A 6,448-nucleotide genomic window follows, 5' to 3' on the forward strand; every position below is an offset into this window, starting at 1 on the left:
TTCAGTCATAGATTTCTTGCTGAGATGAATAAACAAGAAATGTTGTTGCAACATTTTCATTTAGTTCACCCGAAAATGAAGATTCATTCATTATCTACTCACCCAAGTGCAGATGGATAGTCAGATGAAGTTTAAGAAGAATAAGTTGAGGAGATATTTGAAATTATTTGCAACCTCGACGTGCTGTGGTGCTTGTGCGCCAACTTCAGAGGAGGTGTATGCTAACGCTTTTAGCTTAACAGCTGCAATGGAAGTTTGGGCTTTTTAAAAGGGTTCAAATAATATCTATTTAAATCAATTATGGGATCTCTGGGCTTCTGGACACTTGGATTACTCAAAATGAGCTGCATGGAGCCAACTTTTGGTTGCTTTTTTAGGTTTTAAACAAATCCCCATTTACTTTAGTTTTTAAGGAGAATGCTGCAATGTTTTCTTTCTGTGAAGCAAAGATGTGTTGTGGATTATGAAACTTCTCCAGACTTTCAATCCACATGGGGGTGAGCTGAATTTTAATTATACTGATCCTGTTTGATGCTTTCTATATGCTTAATTTCCATCTATGTGGTACACTGTGCCAGGCTGCTTCTTCGAGGAGCCAACACACAGGAATGGAGAAATGAAATATTTTTGGGGTGAAAATTTGTGGAAAAGAATGTTTTGTCAGTGTCTGAGATGAACGTGTAAGTTGTCTACAAAATAGCCTCCATAATCGATACTTGTCAAATGGCCCTTTGGTGCCCAATATCAGCATGTGATCAGGTTGTGTGTTTTTATTGCGGCTGGTGTGTTGTGTCAGGCCTTGCAGGTAAATAAATCAATCACCTCCCTCTAATGGCGGTGTTAACGGAGGTAGTTGTTGGCTGAAGGGGTGTGCTGTCTATGGGTGTCATGGTCTTATCTCTTTTTTCTGTCAACAGCCATTATACAGCCAATGAGAGTATTTCTGTGTATCTGTCCACTTGTTCTTTCTACGGTCAAAGGTGGATGGTGAAAACAGCAAAAGTGGGAGACAGGGCTGACAGCATTTTTCTGTCATCCATCTGTCAGATGATGAAAAAGGTCTTTAAACTTCGGGCTCACAGCAACACTTTAACAAAAGGGCACATGTACACACACAAACACACACACTCGCTCTTCACAGCCAAACTACCTTTGTAAAGTTTTAAAGGTTATACGGGTGTAGAGGGCCATTACACACAGACTATCAGTAATATATACAATGGATTTTAGCCACCTGAATGTAGCCCTGCCATTGGAAAGGACAAAGTACTGTAGATACGACATGATCACACACAAAGAAAGACGGTGCTGTTGTTATGTTTGTAATCTTCTTTGTACCATTTTAGTTGTAACTCACAGATGATTACACGTTATGTATAATGACTTTTGGTGAGAGTTCTGAGGTGTGCACAATGAAGCAGGATTTGCGATTAGCTAGGTAAACCTGGGGTTTCAGGACTACGAAAGTGGCAGACTTATTACCTCCAGAGCAGGTTAAGTTAGACTAGTGTTGTCATGATACCAAAATTATAACTTCGGTACGATACCTGCCTAAAATATCTCGATAACGATACTGAAATGATACCACAGCGGAAAACTAAAACATCATCAAAAGTAATGGAATAAAATATTAGATGACAGAATGTGGAACTTAAAATGATTTATTTCTTTTTATTAATTAAAACACTTAAACTTAAAAAGTCAAAATAAAAACATATATTTTGTAAAAGCTGCTGAGCTTTATAGCTTCTGTATCCAAGAAGACAAGTGTCTTTTGTTTTGTTCATTTGTCTTGTTTGCACTCAGAGATTATTAAATAACCTGATTTTCCATTAAAAGCTCAGTGCTTGTAGTAGAAAAAAATTAACAGCACATTAACAATTTTATTCAGCATAAAAATAATGAACTTAAATGACATTAACTGCAAGTCTGGCAATTCATAAAATAAGTTACTTTATTCGTCCCACAAAGGAGAAATTTTGCAATTTGCATTTCATGTTGATAAAGTTCAAACCCTGGATTATTAGCCTGCAAACTACATAAGTGCACTGAAGTACAACACAAATGACCCAGACCTGTTGGAGGTCTGTGCTCTAATCAGACCATTTTCTGATAATATAAATTACAATATATATTATGAATTATTGACAAAAATGTACATGCCATGATTATATTAGTAGTACTGATTGACTTGAAATAGATAATTTACAAGTGGTGTTATTGATCAGCATACTTGTGAACACCAGCGCATGTTCTTGTTAAGTTCATGTTACCAGTGTGAACGTTGTGTTTGCATACAGAGATGTGTGGAACCACATCGGACTGTTAAACAGTTAGCTTTACCCGTGACTGCCTCCTGCAACTCTGATGGTGGAAATAGTTCGCTTGTCACAACAAAAACCTCGCTTGACTTCCATCCAGGGGATATTTAACGTTATCTATCACTAACCTGCAGCTCTTTGAACTCTTTGAACAAGTCCACATGTCTGTCAGCTGAAAGTGGCATGAGTGCTCCTGCCGACCGTCCTAGGCTTGTTGAAAAAGCAGACGCACGGAGCGAAATATGGAAATATTTCGCTTACGCTGCTGACAGTAAGGGCAAGCCCACAGACACCACAAAGCCCGTCTGTAAACGGCGCTTTATATCCATAATGACCAAAGGAACCAACACCACTGTCTGTCTCTGCTCTGTGACTGTCTGTCAACATGAAACCACGCCCACTCTGGCTGCAGGCAGCGAGGAAGCGGAGAGAAGCTGCACACAGACACGCTGGCCCGCTGCCGCACAAAGTTCATAAAGTACTGATACTAATAAAATGTGAAAAAGTATTGTTCTTAACGGCTGGTTACGGCGGTACCTTTCTAGTATCGGTTTACTGTGCAACACCAAGTTAGACATAACAGATTAACAAAAATATAAAAGCACGACCTTCTGACAGTTTTCTGGAAAATTACCACTTAGTAATCATTCCACAAGTTACGGGCTATCTAAGAAATATGCCTCGTACAAAATAAAGTTGTTTTGTTGAGGAAAAGATTTGTTTTCTATTCCTGGTGAGGAACACGGTGTTGTTAAAAGCTGCAATCATTGTTTTCTGTATTATTTTGCTTCCAATGTCCGCCATAGGAAGATCTTGTGTGTGCAAGTTATTATTCTCTACTAAAAATCCTCAGCTGTACTTTTAAAAAATGTATTGCATGGCAGAAGATTGTACGTATACCTCTCTCAAAGTGATGAGTTTTGACAAGCTTTAAAAAAACGTTAAGAAAAAGAAATTGTTTGGTTGTTCTACCAGTAGTGCAGGGCAGTAACATGAATCTTATTTCTGTGGGGGAAAACAAAACCGGCCAGACATCCGGAGTTGTAGCTCTGACTCTGGATATCAGCCAGGTGACTCATCATGTTGTTCTTGGACTTTGGAGCACTTGGTCAAACCTCTGATACAGACAGAGATCCTTGTTTCACACGCAGAGAAAACTATGTGCGAATTGCAGACTGACTCTTAACCCCCCCTAGACCTGTATGACCTGCATGTCTGGAGAGATGAATGATTGGCTGAGGCAAGAAATCCGCAAGTTGAAATAGTTACAAGGCAGGAGGAAAGGAATTGGGGTCTTTTGCTTTCCATGCATTCAGTAGTAACAAAAGGGCGAATTCACTGTCCCTACAGTGAGTCAGTTGTTCTGTCACTGATGTTTTTCCCGTTCACATGAACAATGGCACACACTGTAAACTCCACTCTCTAAATGACCTTGTATCTTTCTCAGTAAGTGAAAATGCATAGACATGCGCACATACAGTAGTCACACACATATAGTTAGAAACACACGCACACCATCTACGTGCGCCAGTTGGTGTGAAGGTCGCAAGAGCCACTAGCAGTAGATGAGTGAAATCACTTTGTCCCTCTACTCCTCCAATCAAAGGCCTCTCCCACTGCTGTGGGAACCCTTTAATTACACACCCCACTTCAACAATGTGAGCTTGTTAATGATGTTCCACATTCTGTACTCACTGGCGCGCCCTCTAATTACGTCCCCACCCTTCAATAACACAGTTATCAGTGCAGCGAGTGCCAGAAGCCCCCCCCCCCCCCCCCCCCCCCCCCAGAGGGGCTGTATAATGGGAAGCCCCCCTCACGATTGCGGCCTTGGCAGTGGAAGAAGGACGTTGATCTGGGATTACACTACTACCCCCCTGCACCCCACTGACCCCAAATCTACCGCACTTACTGCCAGTCTCTCGCCTCCCTACCTCCAGTAAGACTCATGAGCAGAGGCCATAACCCCTATTGGCTTAATGGGGTTGAGGCTGAATACGGCATTGCTGAGCAACTTTTCCCAGAGAGACCTAGGGATAAATCTCCCTCCTCTGCACCTCATCAATACAGCTGCATCTCTTACTCTGCTTTGTTTCTGCCTGTACCTCTGTTCTCCTTCCCCAAAGGGTTTTCTGGCTTTCTCCCTCCCTGCCTTGCTTGCCTTCTCTCGCTTTCCATCCTTCTCGAGGGATATCTGTGTTGTGACAGCCAGTGCAGTCTTCTGGGCTGTGTGGCAGAATGGTGCTTGACCCCAGTTCAGCCTTTGCTGCTGTCCCGCATGGTATTCATTTATCTCCAGCCAAGCGGTGCGAAGCCGTTTCTTGTTCGATTAAGTGAGCGCTGATTTTGAAATCAAACAACATCATAGCACCTTAGTGAGCACAGAAGCACTCCTGGAGCTCTCACAGAAAGGAATGGCTTTGCATTGCCTTGTACTGTCCTGTACTCCAGCACTGAAATGGATAATGTGTTTCTACGGTGTTGTAAAGCTACAAGGCTGACAAGAATCAATTTGACATATTGACTTTAATTATTGCAGTGAGTGAAGTCTGTGATTCAGCCCTAAGTGTTGTCACCTCAGCTACACAGAGGCAGCAAACATCATGCATTAGGTAGCACAGGAATAAAAAGTGAAGGCTATTTTTGGATGCTTTGAAGGTGCAGGGTGGAATGTGTGTGCAGGGTGGAAAGAGATCAGAATGTACAAGCAAAGTTTTACTGAATGTAAAACTGGCTGCATGATTATTCTCTCCGAACCTTCAGCAGTGTGTAAATAACGAGTACACCAGTTACTAAATAACAACTCTGTTTTTTTTTCTCAGCTGTCAGACTAAAATATAATCAACAAGCAGGTTTTCTGTCATTTAGAATGACTTCCTCTGAAACCATGAAAAAATATTATTCATTTCACAAATATATGCTTATTAGCTCTTAAGGAAATATTTCTTTGTTGTGTTTTTCAAACCAAGGGCATTTGTGGAAGACAGCCTGCAGGGATATGTGTGATATTATGCATGCAGCAAATATTATGTTTGAGTAAAGTTTTTTTTTTTTTGCAGTGAAAGTCATTAAAAGACTGAATCTTTCTCCTTTGAAGATTGAATGCCGTCAATATTTTGTTTTGCATCTACACCGTAGTTATTGGATTCCAAGACCTATTTTATAAGCACGTTTGAACCTATTGATAACATTCTCTGAATGTGCATACCGTCATAAAAATTTTTAGATACCATGCATAGCCCACATTTATTGGAAATCAAGTTTGATCCAATGAGATAAACATCAGGTGCCCCAAACCTGAAAATATATTCATTGACCTGTGCGTGTACGACTATGCCTCACATCTCCAATGTGTCATTTCAAGAGAGAGAAGGCTGACGAGTTGGACACAGGCCAATCGATGTAACTCTGTCTGAGTGGCCATAATGAGGAAGGGACATGCGGTCAAGCACTGATACTCTGCTGTCATGAGAGAGGGGGGGGAGAGGTTTCTGAGCAAGTGACATTTTTATCTATAATGACAAGGGGCTGGCAGATGCACAGTAGCCATCTGAGTGGCCATAATGAGCAAAAGGAGACAAGTAATCAGGCACTGATGGGGAACTGCACTTAAAAGACAAAAGAGAAAGCCAACTCTTTTTCAACTATTGATTATGGCTCTTTGATGTACAGCAACTGTCTCAGTGGCTATGAGGTACAGGATCAGGTATTTACACTGTATTGTGACTATGGTTAAAAGAACTGGACTGTTGATATTGCGAGATCGTTCTCGGCTCTCCTTTGGTAAAAATAGAGGTTTTTAAAGATAATTTGAACAAAAACTGCTGTATAAAGTTTTTCTGACACAAGGTACCAAGATTATAAGCATTGTCTGTAAAAAATAGTGCACACAGTCACCTATGATGGAGGTGAAGTTAGACACTGCCAAGATGGCAATGGCCGACACAACCTGACTCTACTTAACTCCCAGCTAATCATAAATAGGAAAGAAGGTGGACTGTGGATTGAGCTGAACACATTTAAAAGCTGATTTTGCCTCACATTATTTGTGCAAGTTTGATAGCTAGCTAACTGCCCCAAATAGCCATTTTACCTACCTCTGCAATTAGCACTCGCCAGATATATAG

Source organism: Sparus aurata, chromosome 8 (genome assembly GCF_900880675.1).
Source record: "Sparus aurata chromosome 8, fSpaAur1.1, whole genome shotgun sequence".
NCBI lineage: Eukaryota > Metazoa > Chordata > Actinopteri > Spariformes > Sparidae > Sparus > Sparus aurata.